Source organism: Ictalurus punctatus, chromosome 15 (assembly GCF_001660625.3).
Source record: "Ictalurus punctatus breed USDA103 chromosome 15, Coco_2.0, whole genome shotgun sequence".
NCBI classification, from domain to species: Eukaryota; Metazoa; Chordata; class Actinopteri; order Siluriformes; family Ictaluridae; genus Ictalurus; species Ictalurus punctatus.
The window spans coordinates 15,533,402-15,556,115 of NC_030430.2; the positions used below are offsets into that span (position 1 = coordinate 15,533,402).

General features: G+C 39.4%; 1 protein-coding gene across 1 annotated transcript in view; it reads right to left on the reverse strand.

Annotated features, from left to right (window-relative positions):
- Positions 1-21,798, reverse strand: part of camkvl (CaM kinase-like vesicle-associated, like) — a 38,762-nt gene extending 16,964 nt beyond the window's left edge. The window contains exon 1 of the mRNA XM_017486379.3: positions 21,600-21,798. The gene's annotated coding sequence lies outside the window, so the exon portion shown is untranslated. The remainder of the gene's footprint in view (positions 1-21,599) is intronic.
- Between the last annotated feature and the right edge of the window lie 916 nt (positions 21,799-22,714).

Consider the following 22,714-nt stretch of genomic DNA (forward strand, 5'->3'; position numbering starts at 1 on the left):
TAGCACTACTTGTATTGTTCTCCGCTTGATATATCACTTTGCTTGTATTTCCTCATTTGTAAGTCACTTTGAGTAAAAGCGTCTGCTAAATGAATAAATGTAAATGTGAATGTAAAATCAATCCCATCCCCCTCAATAGAGCTTTGCTAGCTGATGACTAAGACATGCATGTGTATTTTTCTCCTTTTATGAAGGTCATACATGATGTTCAAGGCATGTTGTCATTGTGAGCTTTTATGCATGATGTCACATGCTGAGTGGCGGAATGGGCTGGAATGATGGAAAAGAGCAAGACAACAGCAGAATGAGTTTTAGGGCTGATCTTAGCAACTTCTGGCTGATGAATAAGAAATATTGAAAATTCCAGTGTAAAATAAGATACACATCACCTAACCATGCAGACAAGATACTTTAAAGTGCATAGATCAACCACTTTAATAGGAGCACTAATACTCCTGGTCATTCATGCAAATATCCAATTAGCCAATCATGTGGCAGCAGAGCAATGCATCAAAATCATGCAGATACAGGTCAAGGTTAATGTTCACGTCAAACATCAGAATGTGGAAAACATGTGATCTCCGAGACTTTGACCATGGCATTGCTGTTGGTGCCAGATGAGGTGGTTTGAGTATTTCAGAAACGGCAGAACTCTGGTTATTTTCAGGCTCAAAAGTCTCCAGAGTTTACACAGAATGGTGCATTAGTTCTGTGGGCGGAAACGATGAGAGGTCAGAGGAGAATAGCCAGACTGGTTTGAGCTTAAAGGAAGACTACTGTATATCTTTACAAGTGTGGTGAGCAGAAAAGCATCTCAGAATGTACAACATGTCAAACATTCAGGTAGATGGCTACAACCAAATCAGGTTCCACTCCTGTCAGCCAACAACAGGAATCTGAGGCTACTGTGAGCACAGGCTCAACGAAACCAGGCAGTTGGAAAGATTGGAAAAAGACCAGGTGAGATAGCACTAAACTGTAGCTTTCCTTGTTGCTGGGGTGGTACATCTGCTGTACTTTTATGTATCATTCACCTGGAAACATGGATAGAGTGTAAACTTTGGAAATGATTTCAATGATAAATGGGTACATAAATGACTCAATTTGTCTTTTACAGTAACGCTTTTAAAAAGGTACACGACATACACTTTTCTAGGTAAAAGAATATACTAAAAAGTTATAAATATTGTGTGCCCAGATACAAGGAATGGTACAGTCTAATGCCCTGAGTGTACTCGCTTTACCTCTAAAAATACAAGGAACTTTGGATAGCACCACATGTTCACTCCTCACTCATCAGATACTGTAATGTTAGTGTAATCATATAGCATTGATGTCTATGTAATTACTGGATTAGGCCTTAGAGTTTGGAACTCTAAAGGCATGTAGGTGGTTAAAAAACAAACCTGGTGTTATCTAAAAATAAATCACTAGTGCGAACACACACACACACACACACAAAAAAAAAAAAAAAAAAGTTATTTCTAAATACTTCACTTCCGTTTCCTTTTTGCTTTTCTTCTTCTCACCACATTTATGAATGATTCACCCGATTCTAACCACTGCATCTCTCATCACCGCTCTGACAGCAGGCTATTCTCAGACCAGAAAACAATAGACACATCCCTTTTTAATAAGCCAATGTTGCTGAGTCCAGTGATGCAAATTCAGAAAGGCAAGCACCCTAGTGTTATGGCTGAGAAATTAGGAGCATATTTTAAAATGCTGCAGAAAAGGAAGTGCAAATGAAGTCTCGCAGATGAATCACAGTACCACTGAACTTGTACTTGGCTCTTATAGCGCACAAGAGCTGTGAATAACACCTCCATCAGTGCAATAAGAAGCTCTTTATTATACATCCTACAGCTAGAGCCGAGTGTCACACAAATCCCGTGCCCTACTGCCCAGTTCAGTGTGCTCTAATGAGGCCTTTTCCCTTTACCCCTATTCAGGAGATATGTTGGCACGACAGAACCTGTCTCTAGTCCCTAATAACAGTTGTAAATGGCAGCTGAGGAGCACTGCAGCTTATTATGAAACCATCCTACAGCAGGCCTGCTGCTTTTCACCCGACCTCCAGTGTCCCGGCTGCCGTTTATCTCTGGGTCTAAATGAGGTCTCCGGGGTCTCATGGCTGCCGAAGCCATATAGGAAATCCACATCATTACCTTTTTTCCATTCTCGACAGGAAGAGATTTAGTTCCATCTCTCAGAGAGACAGTGTGGTACAGGAGTTTATACATGTAGCTTTTAGTGTGTGAGTACTAGAGATAAAGCTGTTTGCTACCTGAGGAGAACAGGGAGCAGAAATCAATCGACAGTGAGAGGGACAACAGCTGTCCATAAACACTATGCAACCAGGGTGGTGCTGTAAATATGTTGCATCAACACACCCTGAGATTCTGTCCTGTATGTTTGCCTAATGCCTCTAAAGTCTGTATCTTCATGATTTTAGACATTGTGATACTGCCACATGATTGTCTGATTTACACATAATGCTTTGAGTTTACACGTGAATGAAATAGGTTCTGTCTCATTGCTAAACAAAGCACTTAAAGATTATATCTACAACCCTACCACAATGCATTTCTCCATCAGAGAGAATTCTTTTAGGAAGCTCAGAACCCCTGAAGAGACTGTGAATACAGCATCGTTTGAGCCAAGCATTAAAGGCAAAACCACCCTCAAGACCAGTTGTTTGAATTTTCTTGGGATTAATGCGCCTTAACTGAATTGGTGTGAACATGATATGGCATATAATAATCACAATGATGAGTTGATGTGTACTTTATAATGATGGTGCCAATAATTATGAATGATCATATGATTATTATAGGAATATGATGTACAATTGCCACTGATTAGGGATGTACCTAAAAAACAAATCTTATTTGGAATGAACAGTTAATGTGTTCTAAACAAATACAAATAGGAGGCACACCATTATTTTTTAAAAAATTTTTTTTAGAAAGCTTGCCAGAAGCTCAGCGCATCTGCTTGAACCTAGAAGTGTGAATCTGGACTTGGATCCCACGGGACTCTGTGTCACTGTGTAAGGTATTTGCAGCTTTTCATTAATTAATTCATCCTTAACTCAGTCCATATAGGATTTTGCTGAGTTTTTGTGTGATTGTTGTGGTGAAAAATGCTTGATTTTGCTGCGGCTTTTTTCAAAACTTGTGATGCAATTTGCAGAGATTTTTGTGCTTTTTTGCAGAAAACTACTTGAATTGTCGAAACTGCGATTGCACAAAATTATTTGGCATGGTCTTTCAACAGTGATGTTTGTTGGTAAATGAGACCTTTTAGCTGTACTCATGTTTGACGCACGTGAATCGAAGAAGCCTTTGACTGAATGCGTGTTGTGATGAGGTCGCATGACATGTCTTGGCCCAAATCTACAGAAAATCTGCGGAAAAGCGCCTGCAAATATTGCAGAGTTTCCTTGACTTTGTATCCATTTCTGCTAGCGTAAAATCCCAAAATCCTGGAGGGACTGGTAAGTGCATGGCCATTGTGGTTTCAGTGAGCCTGCTAAATTGGTTATATTTTGGGAAATAGAACCAACTAAATTTGCTAGAAAATGCTGACAGTAGATGCAATAATATAAACTGTGCGAGCAGGATTTTGGAGAGAGAGAGAGGGAAAAGGAAAAAAAAAACCTGTGTCCTCTGCACATTTTGACTAATAAACTGGAGTAATGTAGCTGAGATTGAGGAACTGTCAGAGCCACAGCTGACAGCAGTGCTGCCATTTACACCTCTAGGTTTTCTTGCAGTGTTTCTGGGGGCATAATGGCAGGGTTTAATGGCAGGGTTCTTGTTGAGAGAGAGAGAGAGAGAGAGAGAGAGAGAGAGAGAGAGAGAGAGAGAGAGAGAGAGAGAGAGAGAGAGAGAGAGAATCTGGCACAGACAGACAGATAGACAGACAGACTGATACAGCATCACTGATGCATAAGAAGTAGATGAATGAACAGTTGAAACACAGCAGCTCCACAGGTTTGGGCAACATGGGCTGTTTTAGTGTGCACAATCAAGAGTAACAGGATTTTTTTTAACAATGCAAATCGTGACCGAACGTTTTTAGATAATTACTGAAATATTGTTAATATATAATCAATTACAATCTTCCTTCAGTTGCGGCATTTACAGTGCCCTTCACTGAAGCCGCTTGAGTTTGTTTCTGGATGAGAGTAGAGGCTTTGAAACCCTTCCAAACAACTTGTGGTGATGTAGGTGACTTCGGATTGTAGTTTTGGAGACTTTCTGACCCCAAGACACAACTGACCTCTGCAATTCTCCAGCTGTGATCCTTGGAGATATTTTGGCCACTCGAACCATCCTCTTCACAGTGTGTTGAGACGATATAGACACGCATCCTCTCCATGTTGATTCATAACATTTCCAGTTGACTGGAACTTCTTAATTATTGCCCTGATGGTGGAAATGGGCATTTTCAATGCTTGTGCTATTTTCTTATAGCCACTTCACATTGTGTGAAGCTCAACAACATTTTGCTGCACATCGCAGCTGTATTCCTTGGTCTTACCCATTGTTATGAATGACTAAGGGAATTAGGCCTATGTGCTACCTCACATTCATACCCCTGTGAACCAGGAAGTCATGGTTGAACTCATAGGGGTTTTGTGAATGTTTTGAACAAAATATCAAAAGGTTAAACAATAAAGACAATTTTCCTGCCCTGAAACTGATGATATGAAAGTCTAATGTTTGGCGCTTTGCGTGTCAGTATTTAGAGGGTGTGGGCTGAAATTAAAACTGCTCCCACACATCATCTGTGTACAGATAAGTGGATTAATAGTCTGGATTAAATGAAGAAAGGTAGGTGTCATGCTTCATCCTTAGGTGACTTTTACTTCATTAACCCATACCCACATCCTTCATCATTAATATTAAAAGACCTTAAAGAAATTGCTTGGCCAAAAATGAAATCGTTTAGACTTCCATTAGCTACTTTCATCTTGTAGTTCCAGTGTGCAAAGAAAGAAGCAAACTTTGGTCTTGACCAACAGTGTCGTAAAGTAGGGGAACGTGGGGATCATTTGAAGAGCAGCGTAAGCTTGTCTACTGTGGAAAATCCCTACTGACACTCTTGTTCTTGATTAATCAATTATGTTTGAGGTAAGAAGAAAAATTATGTAAATGATCTAATTTCAAAATTCCTTTGACTGATAAATACAGTGTTGGATTTGATATCTTCACATCAGCCATTCTAATTTTTGATTAATATATTCATAATGGTGGTAACATAGTTTATGACGCTGATTAGCCATTTGCATATCACCTTTGGGGAAGCTCTTTGTAATGTTACACTCCTGCAGTCACATCAGAAGAAGGTTGAAAAATCCGCTTGGCAGTCGATAAATTAGGAGTGACAGACGGGCGAAAAAGCATGTCGTACTTGTCATGGGGAATAATTAAACAGATTCGTCAAAATATAATGGTTCAGGGTCATAAATTTGAAAGGAAACAGGCACAAATTTAGCTATAAATACATACACACACACACACACACACACACAATGTGGTATGTGGTGACTGCAGTGATGACTGCGATTCTTCGTTTTTGGCATAAACGTGTGTCAACAAAGATCATTAAATCATGAATACCCATCAGATCTCACAAGGCAAAAGGCAAGACAAGAGGCATTTCTTTCAACACATGCAAACACACACAAACACAAGCACGCACACGCACACACACCATATATATGGTATATGTATATCCTGTATATACAAACTCAAGGACTACTCAAAATTCTGTTTAAAAAAAAACAACCTCATTCCTTATTGAGCTGCTTTTCACTCTAAATTTATTCTTTTAGTTTAATATTTAAATCAAGCATCACTGATCACTGACACAGAACAGAAATTTGCTTATTTTCACTTTTGCATAAGGCTGCTTTGATCTTTTCCACCATTGTTCATTTCTGCAGCACTCTTTTGTTACACGCGCTTTCCCTGTTTCTAATCCATCCGTGTGAAGCATCACACATTAACCTGAGCAATCAAACCGTAATAGCAAAGGCCTCTATTTTTAGATGCAAATCTCAATAAACAAAGACATGGCATTGAAGCTTTAATTGCAAATAAAAGGAAACAGCTTTATGAAAAATATAGGCTTCACCAAAAATATCCTAGTTCATTCAGGACCATGTTTCACATGATCACGAATATCCTGGATGTCAAACAGACTATCCAGCATGCAGAATCCTTTGTCACAGTGTGGTGAATCGTGGGGTTGTTGTCCAGTTGAGGCAAAGTACATGCGGTGCTAAACTGTACCTGTAACCTCAGGTGCAATTAAATATACTGCCACTTCAGCACAGGGTCTCCACCGCACTACACAATTCATTAAGTCTTAACCCCGTTCTTCATTCGACTCCCTTGGGCCTACGTACTAAATTACAACGCAAATCATAAAAGGATCACCTCCAAGCTCTCCAAAGAGATAACAGCATCAGTATTAAACAGTATTAAAGTAGTAGATTCTTTGTGAACAAAGTGGTTGAAGGGCAATGCTGTGAAGCTTGGGAAGTGTACAGTGAGCATGTGGCACTCTGCAAGTATGTGCAAGCCTTCTGATGAGAATTAGGTCACCCAAGCTCCTGAGAGAGCAAGAGACAAGGAAAGAGAGAGAGAAAGAGAACAGAAAATGACAATGGGTTGAAGAGTAAATGAGTACAGAGGAAAGGACAGGATAAAAAATGAGGTGGAAAGAACCTGATAAGAATAAAGCTGAGAGACTGTAACCTCACGCTTGGAACAGGCCTCTATAGTCTATGCCAGGGGGTTTGCAAACTTTTTACAGTCTGAAATGCTTTAACTATTGAAAAATAATAATGATAATTTATTCATTTTACAAACAAAAAAAATGCAGGCATGTTATTTCAAAATGTACAATAATTTTTTGTCTATTTCTATTGAAATGATCCCATTTATATTAAAACGATGATGAGATTCCATTTTATGTTATTCATAGGTATTTTAACTTAGATTTTATTAGTGGAATGAGATCTCCATCGCTGTAACAAAATTACGTTAGGATTGTTAAGAAAATCGGACCCCACTTTGAGAATCTTAACTGCTAGTTCTGACCTCTGGCCCCAATTCCCACGATTACTGTGATTACTGGCTATAGCACTGATGATAATGTACGTCTAAACTGATCTGATATGACCACAAACATAAATGATGCAACATTGCTGAAAGAATGGCAATGTTGCATCATTTTTACAGACGGTGATGTACCTGAGATCACAATGCTGGAATTACACAGAGATTGCACCGTTTTCAGTATTATAATGCTTCAGGTTCACACATGTACGATTCTCAAACTACACTTTTTTATTTCTCCCTCTCCTCTCCTGACTGCTCTGTACTGTAGGGCCTGACACTGTACTGGGTAATTAGCTGTGGCTGGAATAGAACGATGAAATATTTAGGGCCCTCCAATGGGACCAGGCTTCAAACCGGAATCTAGTTGGCCTTCTGGAATTATGCCATGCAGTCATGTAAAAAAAAAAAAAAAAACTCTTAAACACACACATATTACAGTAAATTCTCTAAGGCAACGAGAAGGACGCATACTGTCTCAGGGCTGCTCTGATAACTCAACTAAACTAAACTAAAACCATGATAACTAAAAACCATCCTCTAAACCCAACATCAATAAGCATACCCTTTTTTTAGTCCTTTCCTACTATTGCTATCCTGTCTGTTATCTGGCACATTTTAAGGAGGACCATTAACAGAAACAGACAGGCAATTTCATTAGTCCCAAAGTTAAGCTGCTTCATAGACATGGATGACTCCCTCTAGGGGGGGGAAGAAATGGTGGGAGAAGTGCTGCAAGGGCATTGACTTCAGACAGAGAAGGAGAAGGACCATGAGAAGGATAGCCACAAGAGAAAGAGATAGAGGGAGAAAATAAAAGCAGAAGAACATGAAAGAAAGACTGTAAAACGTACAGTGGTGAAATCCTCTCCCACGAGGAGAGAGAGCTAATCATTGATGTGAGGATAATGATGGCTGAGTCACAAGTAATCTGAATATCATTTTCTCCTCTTTTTGGCCGATAAAAGTTCATTAACCACCACATAGTCTTCGTATAAAATCATACACTTTAAGAAAGTTTAGACGGAGCGTGATCTGGGACGAAGCTCACTCACAGTCATAGCACATGGAAAGTTGCGCAATGAAATAGTAAGAAACGTAGGAGTTTGATAAACAATAAAGATGACTAAGGTCTAAGGGGATTATCCCTACAACATTGTGAACTCGAGAATCAACCACTGATGCTTTCCACCACAAAGTATGATGGCAAATACACAGGTATGTCTTATTCACCACTATCTGGTTCAGGCAAAACTCTGGAACAGCTTTTAAATGCAGAAGGCATGAATCTAGTTATAGTTTCTTGCTCCAAAAAAGTCCACTTGGTTCCCTCATGGAAATCTGTGCAGGGAAATGTGTTTATTGGTGGACAACCAGTCAGATCACATCCTTCAAGATCCTGGCTCTTGAGGCCAGAAAATATAAAGAAGATAACAGACACTCCAGAGCCCGTAAGTCAATCGAACATGGTCTGAAATGTGTTCTTCATATTAGCATGAGTTTTCTGGTTATAGAATTCCTGTTCACTTGAAAAAATAGCATTTCTGTTTGTTTGTTCTTTTGGCAAATGCCAATATGTTCTTGTAAACATTGCCTAAAAATCCTCTATTTGTGTAGACATGAGTGTAACTCAGTGATATAAATAAACTTGTGATAAACGGAATTCGATCTGAATGAGGGCGTCTGCCAAATGCCGTCAATGTAAAAATGTAAATATAACACTGCTCTATTACTAATTTGGTTGGACATAAGCCAATGCTTTTCACTGTGTTGCTATTTTTGTGGTCAGAAATGAGTGCGTCTTCACTGACGTGGATGGAGCAAAACAATAGGGGGTGTGAAATTTGATATCTGATCATACAATGGGATTTTACAGCTCAATCTGATCCAAGATTGCACTGTTAGTAAAGTTATTATTGTAAAGCCCGTCCACTCAGCGGCTATCTTGGCAACAATCTTGGTGAAAATGGATTAGCAAGGTGTTTAAAACATGGATTTGTCCATGGAAATGCCTGAGAAACAGAAATCTGACAAACAAGGCATAAATCATGTGTGGACTTCGTCTCCAGTAAAATAAAAAAATTAAAATAAAAACCATCACATAGTGGTGCTTGAAAGTTTGTGAAAACTTTAAAATTTTCTATATATCTCAATTAATATGACCCAAAACATCATCAGATTTTTTCATCAAAAAAGTAGACCAAGAGAACCCAGTTAAACAAATGAGACAAAAATATTATACTTCGTCACTTATTTATTGAGGAAAATGATCCAATATTACATATCTGTGAGTGCCAAAAGTATGTGAAATCCGGACTGAAGTGCTCGACTAATCAAAAGTAACTGGAAACATTTAGTGCAGTTATTGCTGCACAATGCTGCACAATGGGATCATTTACATTTACATTTATTCATTTAGCAGGCGCTTTTATCCAAAGTGACTTAGAAATGAGAAAATAATCACACCAGATACTGAAAGCAAAGGTTCACATACTTTTTCCAAACACAGATATATAATATTTGATCATTTTCTGCAATAAATAAATGACCAAGTATAATATTTTTGCCTCATTTGTTTAATTGGATTCTCTTTATCTACTTTTAGGTTTTGTGTGAAAATCTTATTATGTTTTAGGTCATATTTACGCAGAAATGTAGAAAACTTTCAAGCACCACTATATTTCAAGAATCAGAAATAAAAATGTCGGGCAAGGAGGGCACAGTCGGTTCCAAGTCACCCCGAAAGTTTTCAGTGGTCCAGGGCTCTGTGCAGGACTCTCGAGTTCTTCTACACTAACCTTGACAAACCATATCTTCGTGGATCTTGCATCGTGCACAGCGCAGCCAAATACAGATCTGCTGCCAACTGGGCTTCAGTCACATCCTCACACTGCAAACTGTATGTGATCTGGAGTTTACTCTGTCACGTTATAGCACTATACCCGGAGGAACGAGAACAGATCTTGCCAGCTCGTTCACAGATGGCGGCACACTGCTTACATGAATGAAGGGCTCAGAGGTGACATTTTGGAGGTTTAAGGAGGTGGGATACATACTAAAACCAGGTCAGGAAAAGGCACAACAGATTCTGCTCGTTTCCTCACACGCTATTTATTTGATACTGAATTTGTTACATAACACCCCTGCAGTTTCTCTCCTGTTTATGCTGCTGCAAATCTATTGTCTCAGCTATCCAGCAGTCTGGAACATCAGCTTAGACAATGTGTGGTTAAAATGTCTGGTTATTTGGAAAAATAAAAAAAAATTAAGCTCATAGAGGCACAGCATTTAGAGGAATTGCCATGTGGTTCTTGCAAGAGTATAAGGATAGGCATTAGGATGAAAACAATTCCATGATCTGTTAATGTTTAGTGCGCCAAATATCCATATCTGTATCCAGATATTTTCATATTCTGTATTTGAACCCGAAGTGGGTGTCGCCTAAACCACAATGGGTATGTCAGCTTGGTCTGTATATTCTAGCACTGACAGTTCCTCAACCTCAGTTACATCAGTCTAGTTCATAATTAGTTTTACCTAGAGATGCGCATGGGACTGTTTTTTTTTAAAAATCCTGCTGGTTCAGTTATTATTTTTGTTTATACCTACTCGTAATATTTTCTAACAAATTTAGTTGGATTTCAGAAAATAGAAACCAACTAGTAGTGGAATGAATGAATGAATATTGTACAGTGCCTTCAGGATCGCAGAAATCAAGCAAAATTCGCAATATTCAGAGGAGCTTGCAATTTTTCAAAATTACCACAGATTTTCCACAGATTTGGGTCTAGACGCATCACACGATGTCATCACAACACGCATTCAGCCAAAGTCCTCTTCAATTCAAGTGTGTCGAACATGAGTACAGCTAAAAGGTCCCGTTTACCAACAAAAATTATTGCGAAAGTCCGTGCAAAACTATTTTCCACAAAAAAAAACACTAAAAAACTCTGCATTGCAAATTTTTGAAAAATCTGCAGCATAATCAAGCATTTTAGCTGCAACAATCACAAAAAACAACTCCTGTACAGACTGATTGTAAATACATTTCATGCTAATGTACATGGTCTTTCTTTGCCCACAAGCTTCATAACCAACCACTCTCCTGAAAGTAAAAACTTTACACTTATATGACAAATTTGTTGCATCCTGCCGAATCTCATGTGCACACTTCTAGTCTCAACCAGATGCTCTGTGACCTTTTCTGGCAAGCTTTGTTAAAAAAAACCAACAAAAAAAACTGAAAAAAAAGAGAACAGTGCACTGCCTATTCATATCTGTATTTATATCTGTTTAGAACACATACTGTTCATCCCGGATATTCATATTCTGTTACATCCCTAATATGCATGCATGGCAGCGTGAACAAGAACATCCTGTCACAAGAGTTGACACAAACCTCTGCTGCTCTTCATAGGAAATTATATTGACTGGGGAAAGAAACACCATAGAATAGAGGTGAACAAGGGTTGAAAGAAAGGGTTGTAAGAGGAAACAACAACATGTGTCAGGTACAGAAAGCTTTCTTACAATAAAATGCATGTTTGACCAGACAGTTATATTAAAATCATCAATCATTTCCCTCTCCAGTCAGAACATTGATTTTCACTGCTGTACAGCCCATAAGCTTCAAGAGATTACATAAGGAATAAATTTTATGTATTCATAGGGATCATTATGATGCCCTGTTGCCCTGCTTGCTTTCTGATGGGAAGGTGTACGTAATTTGTTACAAAAGTGAGTTCTGGAGATTTCCGGATACAAATCCAGCTGCTCTCGATTTCTTTCTCCATGGGTAAATTTGGGAGGAGACGAACTGAGAAGAACAGAGTGAGGAGAACAGAATGAGAAAGAAAGAATATGAGAGATAGATAGATAGATAGATAGATAGATAGATAGATAGAGAGAGAGAGTTGCAGAATGTTTCAAGGTCGATGTGGGTAAATTATACAGCAAGATCAAGACTTCATCTTGTCACCTGGCTCTCTGTCATGCTCGCTCTCTCTCTCTCTCTCTCTCTCTCTCTCTCTCTATCAAAGGAAGGGAAGATGCGGGATGAAGTGCCCTCATAACTAATTCATGCGCCCTCTTTTTTGTCCGTGTATTTACTACGCTTCGTGCCCAATGGGGAGCTCCAACCGATCACAAAACACACAAAAGATTGCAAGAGTGCCAGTTTTCACTGTGATGTAGAAAAGCCTCGGCTGAACCTCTCCCTCATAAATCACAATTGCAGCTCTCTCTCTCTCTCTCTCTCTCTCTCTCTCTCTCTCTCTCTCTCTCTCTCGTTTGTTCTGTAAAAAGGAAGACTGATCGATGTTTTCTCATATGATTGAATCGAATGATGCTGTTAAAAGGATCTAAGTTGCTATAATGATCCAAAGATCAGGTCTTTTAGATCTATTACTTGATATTTCAAGAGACTCGTTAATAAAAGCAATAGCGGAAAGCAATTGTGTGCGTGTGCGTGTGTGTGTGTGTGTATAAGGCGGGGGGGGGGGGGGGGGGGGGGGTGTCAAATGATAGCCTGAGACACCATAGTTTGGCCATTTATGTATTCACAATTACACAGTAATTGCTGCTTGGTTGCTGGATTAGTTGTGGGCAATCTTAACACAGCCCCTTATAAAAAATATTCTGTGAGCTAGTGAGAGGATGGCTGTAGGTTCAAATCCCAGTGTTCGGGCCCAGCTCTGTTCTTGAACTGTTTTCTGCCAAATGTAAATGCATTAAACATCAGTGTTATCAGGAATTCAAGTGCAGTGGTCAAATCAGTCACTCAATTTTCAAAAGATTGAGCTTAACCCTACAGCCATGCATATAACTGCTTTCACAGTGCTATACACAGTTTGCTAATAGGTGTACACACATAGTGTACATCTTCCAATGTGGATCGATGTACATGATAAACTTAAACTTAATTAGTAACACTAAATAAATCAGTTTTGATCCATATATGATAAACTGTATATTGCTAACATTTGTAAGCAGACACAATATTCGATTGTAATCAATAGGCCATGCAGCAACAGCAGGTGCAGGTGCTTTCACATTGTGTTAAAGTTTGTTAAATTAAGCCTCTTGTACACATTGAGATGTCAGCATTCATTTAAGTTTATTACTTGTTACACTGTATGTGTAAGATCAAATCTTGGCCAAATTCTATAACAGACTGTGAGATAGCATGTGTTCTCCAGATCAGACTGTACAATGAAGATCCTCTAATGATTAAAGATATGATTAAATGAAAAAGTGCTATGTTCTGCTTGCATCATCAATCAACATGCAATAAAAAATGAATCTGGGGAAACATTTTTCAAAATGAGATTGAGGAAATAAGGATATTTTGACTGTCCAATAGCATTTTTCATTTAGGAGTTACCACCTTATTTGATGCCGTCCAAGGAGTTTCGAGCAAGCCTATGCCATCCTCCTTTTGATGGCATTTAAACGAGTGTTGGAACAGTGGGCACATATTTTAGTAAACGTTGGTCTTCGGTCGTGATGTGCAGAATTTAAAATATTGGCCCAATTGGTTTCTTTTTATAGTGTCTACAAAAGCCCTATGAAGGAGACAAGCAACAATGTTACACACATTTTAATATAAACTAATGGTATACTGGTTTTCTTTCTTTCTTTTCAAAAAAATTCAGTTTCAGGCAGCACCATGGTGCAGCACCATGGTGCAGTGGGTACCATTGCTTCTTCCTAGCTCCAGGGCCCTGGTTCAATCCCAAGCTCAGGTTACTGTTTGTAATGAGTTTTGGTGGCAGTGTTGGCTTAGGGGTTAGGGGTTCAAGTCCCAGCACTGCCAGGCTCTGGGTTACAGATCAGAAGGTCAGGGGTTCAAGCCCCAGCACTGCCAGGCTCTGGATTACTGATCAGAAGGTCAAGGTTCAAGCCCCAGAACTGCCAGGCTCTGGGTTACTGATTGGGGTTACTGCTCTGGGTTACTGATCGGAAGGTCAAGGCCCCGGCTTGAGTATGGCTGACCCTGTGCTCTGACCCCAAGTTCCTGGCATGTTTTCACTGTGCTGTAATGTATACGTGACCAATAAAGACTCATTATCAATATCATCTCCCTGCATCTAACCCATGTTGGTTACAGGTTATAAAACTGTTTAAAACTCAACTCAACTCGCCGTGTTTGGAGGAGGAGGAATGCTGCCTATGACCCCTGGAACACCATCCTCACCGTCAAACATGGAGGTGGAAACATTATGCCTAACATTATATAAAATATAAAACCATATTGTAGTGCACAGTCAAGGTGCACTACACCATATTGTAGTGCACAAATGTTTTAAATTGGCACATACAGAGGAAACTGTAAAGAGAGTAGAGTCCCAAGAGCCTCGGACTAACATCATCATCATCTATAGTGAAATTGAGACAATATGTAGCATGTCTCATCCAGCGACTGATGTTCTTGTCTCTCAGCCACATTCTCAGTCTCGCACATGCAGAGTAAAGGTGGCCCAAAGCTCAGTTTTACGTCTAGCACCCAGGTGTTGTTTGTGTGAGTGCGTCTGTGACTGTGCGTATACAGTAATCCAGTGGACTCGCTTCCCTCTTAACACATCTCTACAGGACACAAAAGCAGAATGTATAACTGTTTTTATGTTAATAATCATTGGGTATAAAGTTTACCACACATGGAAAAGGCTTTTATAATCCCCAGTTCAACTGTCAATAAGAGGGGAAAAAAATGAAGGGAAACAGAAGTTTTAGAGTGATGCGTTTCTTCATAGCAGACTGATTCATGATTAATAACATCATTAGATCTTGGCTCTAAACAGTGCGTCTGATGTTGGGAGATAAATATTTGACCAGATTTTGTAGCTCTCTTTTGTAGCGGATTTTGAGTCTGCACCACACCTCCTTTTCCCACTCTAAACACTGTGCAGCATATTAATGTGATGTCTAGGTTACAAATTAATGTGGCCGATGCAATTTTGTTGACAACTTTGTCATTTTATAGAAATAGATCCGAACACATAAATCCTAGTAGTTATTTATGCTTCTATGGCGCTTGGATGCTGACAAGTATTTGAATATGAATTTTCTATATTTGAGTTATATATACACTATACATGTCACACTAAATTTATGATTATTTTTTTTTATTTTGCTGGTGATTTTTATTTGTTTTGAACTTGCTAGGGGTAATATTTTCCTTTTATATGACAGTTTATTTGAATCTGTTCTGGTCAGAAGGACTTGAAGTTGTGCCACATAATCGCCAAACACCCCGACAGAGTACATTACATTCGTGTAACAGCACAGTCTATTGTGTGTTATTTCTTACTAAAACACATATAAAGCATTCACCCTATCCAGAGATTGAATCCCAATTCAAATCCCAGTAATGCCACAGTGAACCATAACCAGGAGTCCAAATGTCTGTGCTGACTGGGTGGAAGGGAAGGCGTACTATCCCTCCTTTGTCAATCACAGCAACACTAACCAACCATGTGCATCCGTGAACTCATGTATGCGGAAGAGGGTAGACAGCACTTTCCTCCAAGCGTGTTACACTGCCACGTGATGCAGAATGAGCACGTGTTAACCTTCACCCTCCCTAGTTGGTAGGTGTTGTATGATAGCTGTCACACCTCTGATTTTTTTCAGAATGTGATGTCTTAATTGCCATCCTCCAGTAGGTGAAAACAATGTTCACCATTATCTTGCAAATGAGTGTCATCATATTTCTAAATAACGGTACATCAATGTACACAGCCAATAATGTTACTCTTTAACTTCTTTAACTTATTGCTTACCTTTTTGTCTCTAAATAAAATGTTTCCATACTCTAAAAATGGACCTGAAATGGACTTCAGATTAAGGATAAACATTTATTTATAAAGGACTTAAGTGGAGTAAATGGAAGTAGTAGCATGTAGGGTGTGAGCTGGCCTGGGGCATGTAAGGTCTGTTTATGTAATGAATGTGCAAACTGTAAAATTACATTAAGTGCAGCAGGAGAAACTGGGATCACTGAAAAAAATCTGACTTTTGACCATATATTCAAACACAGTATTTACTGAAACAGTGGTTTCTCTAGGAAGGATGAAGTCATAGTTCCTTTTCACTTTGCTTTTTCATTTTTTCCTACCATTCATATTCCCAGCAACACAACACCAATGACAACATTTAAGCCCATGCAATTCCTTCACCTATTTATCTTGCCCTAATAACAAAGATGGCACATTAGGCAACATGTCAGGTCTTCAATCATCCAAAACGCACATATGATGTCCTTCTTCATCTCACCCCACTGACTCCCTTTAGAGCACACTCGAAAATTGATGTGGAAACACCTCAAGGCTTAGGACTGCATAAGTCATAATGTGTTCTCTATAACCTTGCAGTCACCTTTGTGGTAACTACAGTGAGGGAAAAAAGTATTTGATCCCCTGCTGATTTTGTACGTTTGCCCACTGACAAAGAAATGATCAGTCTATAATTTTAATGGTAGTTGTATTTGAACAGTGAGAGACAGAATAACAACAAAAAAATCCAGAAAAACGCATGTCAAAAATGTTATAAATTGATTTGCATTTTAATGAGGGAAATAAGTATTTGACCCCCTCTGCAAAACATGACTTAGTACTTGGTTTAAAAACCCTTGTTGGCAATCACAGAGGTCAGACGTTTCTTGTAGTTGGCCACCAGGTTTGCACACATCTCAGGAGGGATTTTGTCCCACTCCTCTTTGCAGATCTTCTCCAAGTCATTAAGGTTTCGAGGCTGACGTTTGGCAACTTGAACCTTCAGCTCCCTCCACAGATTTTCTATGGGATTAAGGTCTGGAGACTGGCTAGGCCACTCCAGGACCTTAATGTGCTTCTTCTTGAGCCACTCCTTTGTTGCCTTGGCCGTGTGTTTTGGGTTATTGTCATGCTGGAATACCCATCCACGACCCATTTTCAATGCCCTGGCTGAGGGAAGGAGGTTTTCACCCAAGATTTGACGGTACATGGCCCCGTCCATCGTCCCTTTGATGCGGTGAAGTTGTCCTGTCCCCTTAGCAGAAAAACACCCCCAAAGCATAATGTTTCCACCTCCATGTTTGACGGTGAGGATGGTGTTCCAGGGGTCATAGGCAGCATTCCTCCTCCTCCAAACACGGCGAGTTGAGTTGATGCCAAAGAGCTCCATTTTGGTCTCATCTGACCGCAACACTTTCACCCAGTTGTCCTCTGAATCATTCAGATGTTCATTGGCAAACTTCAGACGGGCATGTATATGTGCTTTCTTGAGCAGCGGACCTTGCGCACGCTGCAGGATTTCAGTCCTTCACGGCGTAGTGTGTTACCAATTGTTTTCTTGGTGACTATGGTCCCAGCTGCCTTGAGATCATTGACAAGATCCTCCCGTGTAGTTCTGGGCTGATTCCTCACTGTTCTCATGATCAATGCAACTCCACGAGGTGAGATCTTGCATGGAGCCCCAGGCCGAGGGAGACTGACAGTTCTTTTGTGCTTCTTCCATTTGCGAATAATCGCACCAACTGTTGTCCCCTTCTCACCAAGCTGCTAGGCAATGGTCTTGTAGCCCATTCCAGACTTGGTTAGGTCTACAATCTTGTCCCTGACATCCTTGGAGAGCTCTTTGGTCTTGGCCATGGTGGAGAGTTTGGAATCTGATTGATTGATTGCTTCTGTGGACAGGTGTCTTTTATACAGGTAACGAACTGATATTAGGAGCACTCCCTTTAAGAGTGTGCTCCTAATCTCAGCTCGTACCTGTATAAAAGACACCTGGGAGCCAGAAATCTTTCTGATTGAGAGGGGGTCAAATACTTTTTTCCCTCATTAAAATGCAAATTAATTTATAAAATTTTTGACATGCGTTTTTCTGGATTTTTTTGTTGTTATTCTGTCTCTCACTGTTCAAATACAACTACCATTAAAATTATAGACTGATCATTTCTTTGTCAGTGGGCAAACGTACAAAATCAGCAGGGGATCAAATACTTTTTTCCCTCACTGTATGTATTCGCTCATATTTCAATCTGATAATTAAATTCTTTAAAGTTAAAAAAAAACAAAGGCTTACATTTAGCACTCTTTGGTTTGTGCCTCTGGCAGAACCAAGGCAGAATCCTCTCTAGAATACTATAATAGAATAACACATAGAACCCCTTTGGAAAATGTTGCACTTAGGACCTTATTGATGCAACAAAGTAACTTATACAAGTTAGTTCTAGTCCACTAATTTGATGGGTCGAGTGCCGTTCCAAGAATGCCTATATTTCCTGTAACCGCACTGGGACATCACTCCGCTTGTCAGCGTTCGCCATGTAAAATTACACTTCCTAGTTCAAAACGGTTACTACAGTAGTGTTGGCGACATCATCAGCAGGCAGGGCAAATGATACTCTTTGGAAATATAACTTTTGAATTAAAATGTGAAAGCTCGTCAGACGAAGATGAAAAGGAAGAATTTTACCAGAAGCACTTTTAACGGGAACGTACACATCAATGTGAGCTAGCTAGTGAGCGAGATAGTATAACCGCACAATTGCAAATGCGATATTACAAAGTTAATCAAAGATGCCTGTGCATGTATATACACACTTTTGAAAAGGATACTGCAAGGGTTCTTTGGCTATATAGCTTCTCATATGGGTTATACTTTGAACCCTGTGATGGAGAAAAACTCTACTGTAGGGTTCTACGTAGAATCCTTGAGGGAGACAAGTCAAGCAACCCTTGGTTCTAGAATAATTTGTTTTTTTTAATGCTGTTTATAAGACAGCTACTATTCGATATATACTGTACTATATATCTTAGAAAACAAGGTTCCATGAATAGTTAAGGCCTCTTTGCTTCCTGATATAGGGTTCTATATTGAATCTTTAAGTGTTCCTCCAGAGGAATAAGCTGAATAAACCCTTGGTTTATCTGATATCTAGAACCAGGCATAGAAGCACTGAGAGCAGAACTAAGAACAACTGTTTGTAGCTTTGTAAAGAGGATCTACTTGGAAGCTCTTCTAAAAAAGAAACCAGTCTGTAGGGTTCTACAGTACATAGGAGCAGCTTCAGCCTTCCATAGCAAGTTAAATCGAAGGGGAAAAAAAGAATTACAGCTTTTTTTCCTATAAGTGTATATTTACTGTAGGTGTTTATTATTTTATGTTTTGAGATATGTGATCTGTATTGTTTGTAGTCTGACTGCGGTGTGAGTGTTTGTACAGTATCAGCTCTTACGCCAACCCTTGTGCTTATTTATATCGCTTTTCTCCTTCTATAAACATCTTGCACATGTTTCTGAAAAAAAAAAAAGTTGGAAATGGAGTTCTACAGCACTTTGTATCATCTCCTTTAACAGCCTGAAGCTTGGAACATATTCCTCCTCACTTTGGATAAAAGCGCCTGCCAGATAAATAGACAAATAAATCGAAATGTTGCAATGTTGCGACTGTGCAAACCCGTCATCTCACTTTTCATTTGTTTGTTTTTATATTTCTGCAAATCTGCTGCGTCACATGTGGTGCCTTACATGCTGTACTGGCTTTGGCACATTTCAGCAACGACACCAATCACAGCTGTTAACCTCTCACAGTGCATCTTGATTTGTAGATGCGGCACGTCTAAATGAAAGAGTGCTGGGAAATCCTGCATCATACTTAGATGTGTTGAGGGGAAGCGTGAGAGTCGAGATCACAGCTCACCTGTTGGTGCATCTCGCACTCTCAGAAACACTTCTCAAACTGTCAGGAGTGTGAAGAGCAGTATTTTCTTATCAAGGTGCATGGACGCATTCGGTAGCATGTGTTATGCAGCTATGCCCCGTGGATAGCACGTCTAGAAGATTCCCATAAATGCAGAAGGTTACGAAAACGATCACACCTTCTCAGCATAGACACTGTGCTATTTTACTAGGTCACTGGTTTATTTCCAAACACAATGTCGCAGGTTCATGTTTAATCAAAAAAGACTGCAAGTTGTAACATCGCTGCTCCTGTATTGCATCATTGCAACCCTAAGCATTATTTTCAGGTTATGAAACACAAGTTCCGGTTTTTGGATTAGGGATTCGTGTGCTGTTCTGGGCTCAGCAAAGCCGCAGAACCCTGTGGTTCAGTGTGGAATGTGTAGGTTAGCAATAATATTAATAAAGATATATATATGTTTTTTGCTAATATATATATATATATATATATATATATATATATATATATATATATATATATATATATATACACACACACACACACACACACACACACATATATATATAGTAGACCCCTATTATGTCTCCAGATCATTTAAAGATGCATGATCATCTATTTAAAGCAATGTTTAATCCAGACAATTAATTAATGCCAGATTTATGTCATTTTGTTTGTTAAGATCATATGGATGACACCAAACACAATGTTCCTCATTAGACAAAGTATTTACATGCAGTTAATGTAGCATTGAGCGTGGCATTGCACTGTAAGTACAACATAGATGGATTGTGAGTACTCTTATTTAAAAAAAACATACTCCCATAAATCCGTGCTTAAGGAAAGAAACTGACAAGGACATGCAAATGTAATGCTTTAAGTTGTAAACATGGAAAATTGGAAATGTAATGTCATCACTAACTGTTTAGGCACAGATGGTGCATTATGGTACAGCATTAGGAGTGGCGCTCGTTGAAAAAATAAATCATGATAAAAGAAAAAATAATAAATAAAAAAAGAGCATTCTTGTGTATGTTCTACAAGGTCAGGGTCACGGCGGATACAGAGCCCAACCCTGGGAACACAGGGAGTGACAGGAGTACGCATCCTGGATTGGACACCACTGGACACCACAGGACACCAAGCGCGCGCACACACACACACACACACACACACACATTTACACCTAGGCATGTTTTTAGGTGGGACTCAGAATCTGGAGAGAAAACTCACATGATGAGGCCATGTGAAACTCCGCGCAGACAGTCACCCGAGCTAGAGGATCGAACCAGCAACATTATCCGCTGTACCACCCTGCCTCCATGTACAGAGCAAAATCTCAAAATAACCAAATAACTATCCATCAAAATCATCATTCATGAGGACAAGTGAGCAACACAAATACAGTACTGCTAATGACTAATTTCCTACAGTCTGAGGACGCATTGAAAACTATGGCTTTTTAAAAGTGTGTGGATTTTTAATGCCTGCTCGTTTTTAAATAATAATAATAATAATAATAATAATAATGATGATGATGATGATGATGGACAAGGTTGACTTGAAAGTGCTGTCACAGCAGCGATTAAGTCGAGTATAATGAACATCCTGAACATCATAATTCCCTAATTGAAAAGCTGCGTGTTTTCAGGGACGAACTGTTTGCTTTGGTTTGCTTGTAGTCTCGCTGTTTACAGGCAAACGCCGTTATAACGGACAAACAATATCACCTGGTGACGGATTCCAGCACGCGCTCCACTCAATACCGGAAACTTGATTTACCTGCTCCGCTCGCTGACACTGGCTGAACACAGAGGTCCGTTCACGGGTTTGAAGAGCCAAAGCAAACTTTGACGACAGTCCTAGAATCCCTTATTGTTTCCCCGTAGTTTTTACAGCCTACCGAGAGGTGAAACGCTGAAGCTAATGCGTGAAGATGCTCGCGATTTGACACGCCTATGAGCGCGCGACGACTCTGAGAACCCCGCCCGCCCTGAGAAATAAATAATCTCTGCTTTTATCTCTCACACACTCTCTCTCTATGTGTGTGTGTGTGTGTGTGTTATTTAGAATTATGCCCACGTGTCCCTACATGGATAGAAATATCGGACAGTTTTGGCATTGTAGGGACATTTGGCTGGTCCCCATGAGTTTTGTTTGTCTGTTTGTTTTACATAAACCTTTATTTAACTAACGAAATAAATAAAAGAGCCCAAATGTTTCATTTTTGTTACCAAGGTTAAGGTTTGGGTTAGATTTAGGTGTAGCATAGCGTTAATTAGTTGCATTAATAATAATTTCAGTGAAAGGTCCTCACAAGCATGTTAAGACAAACTTGTGTGTCTGTATTTCAGCACGCACAGGTTCTCGACTCTGTGATGACGAAATGTCCCCAGAATGATAATACATGGGAATATTGACCCAATGGAGGTATTCTGGTCCCCATAAGGCATCGTGCTTTTTCTGAATAAATTTTTTGGTGTAAGGTTTCTCTTAGAGTTAATGTTGGTGTGTAGGCAGAGGATTATTTAGCTCCAGTGATAAAGAAGTCTTCAGTGTGTGTGTGTGTGTGTTCTCTTTTTACTGCAGGTGGATAAATGTCGCATTTTTGACAACAGGAATAAACTACAAGAAACATTGACCTCAAGTAATTGTTTTTCCTCTGGGGGAAAAGTCTATTTCTATGGATTGTTGCCTTCTTATTTTCATTGGACATGAAACTGAAAAAATATATGGTTCTTAAGCATACAGTAAGAAAGAGCAAACTGCTCCAGCTTCCAAGCAGGTCTGGCAGATGGGGGTGGACAGGATGGGTGCGTTGGATTATATATATATATATATATATATATATATATATATATATATATATATATATATATATATATATACACACACAT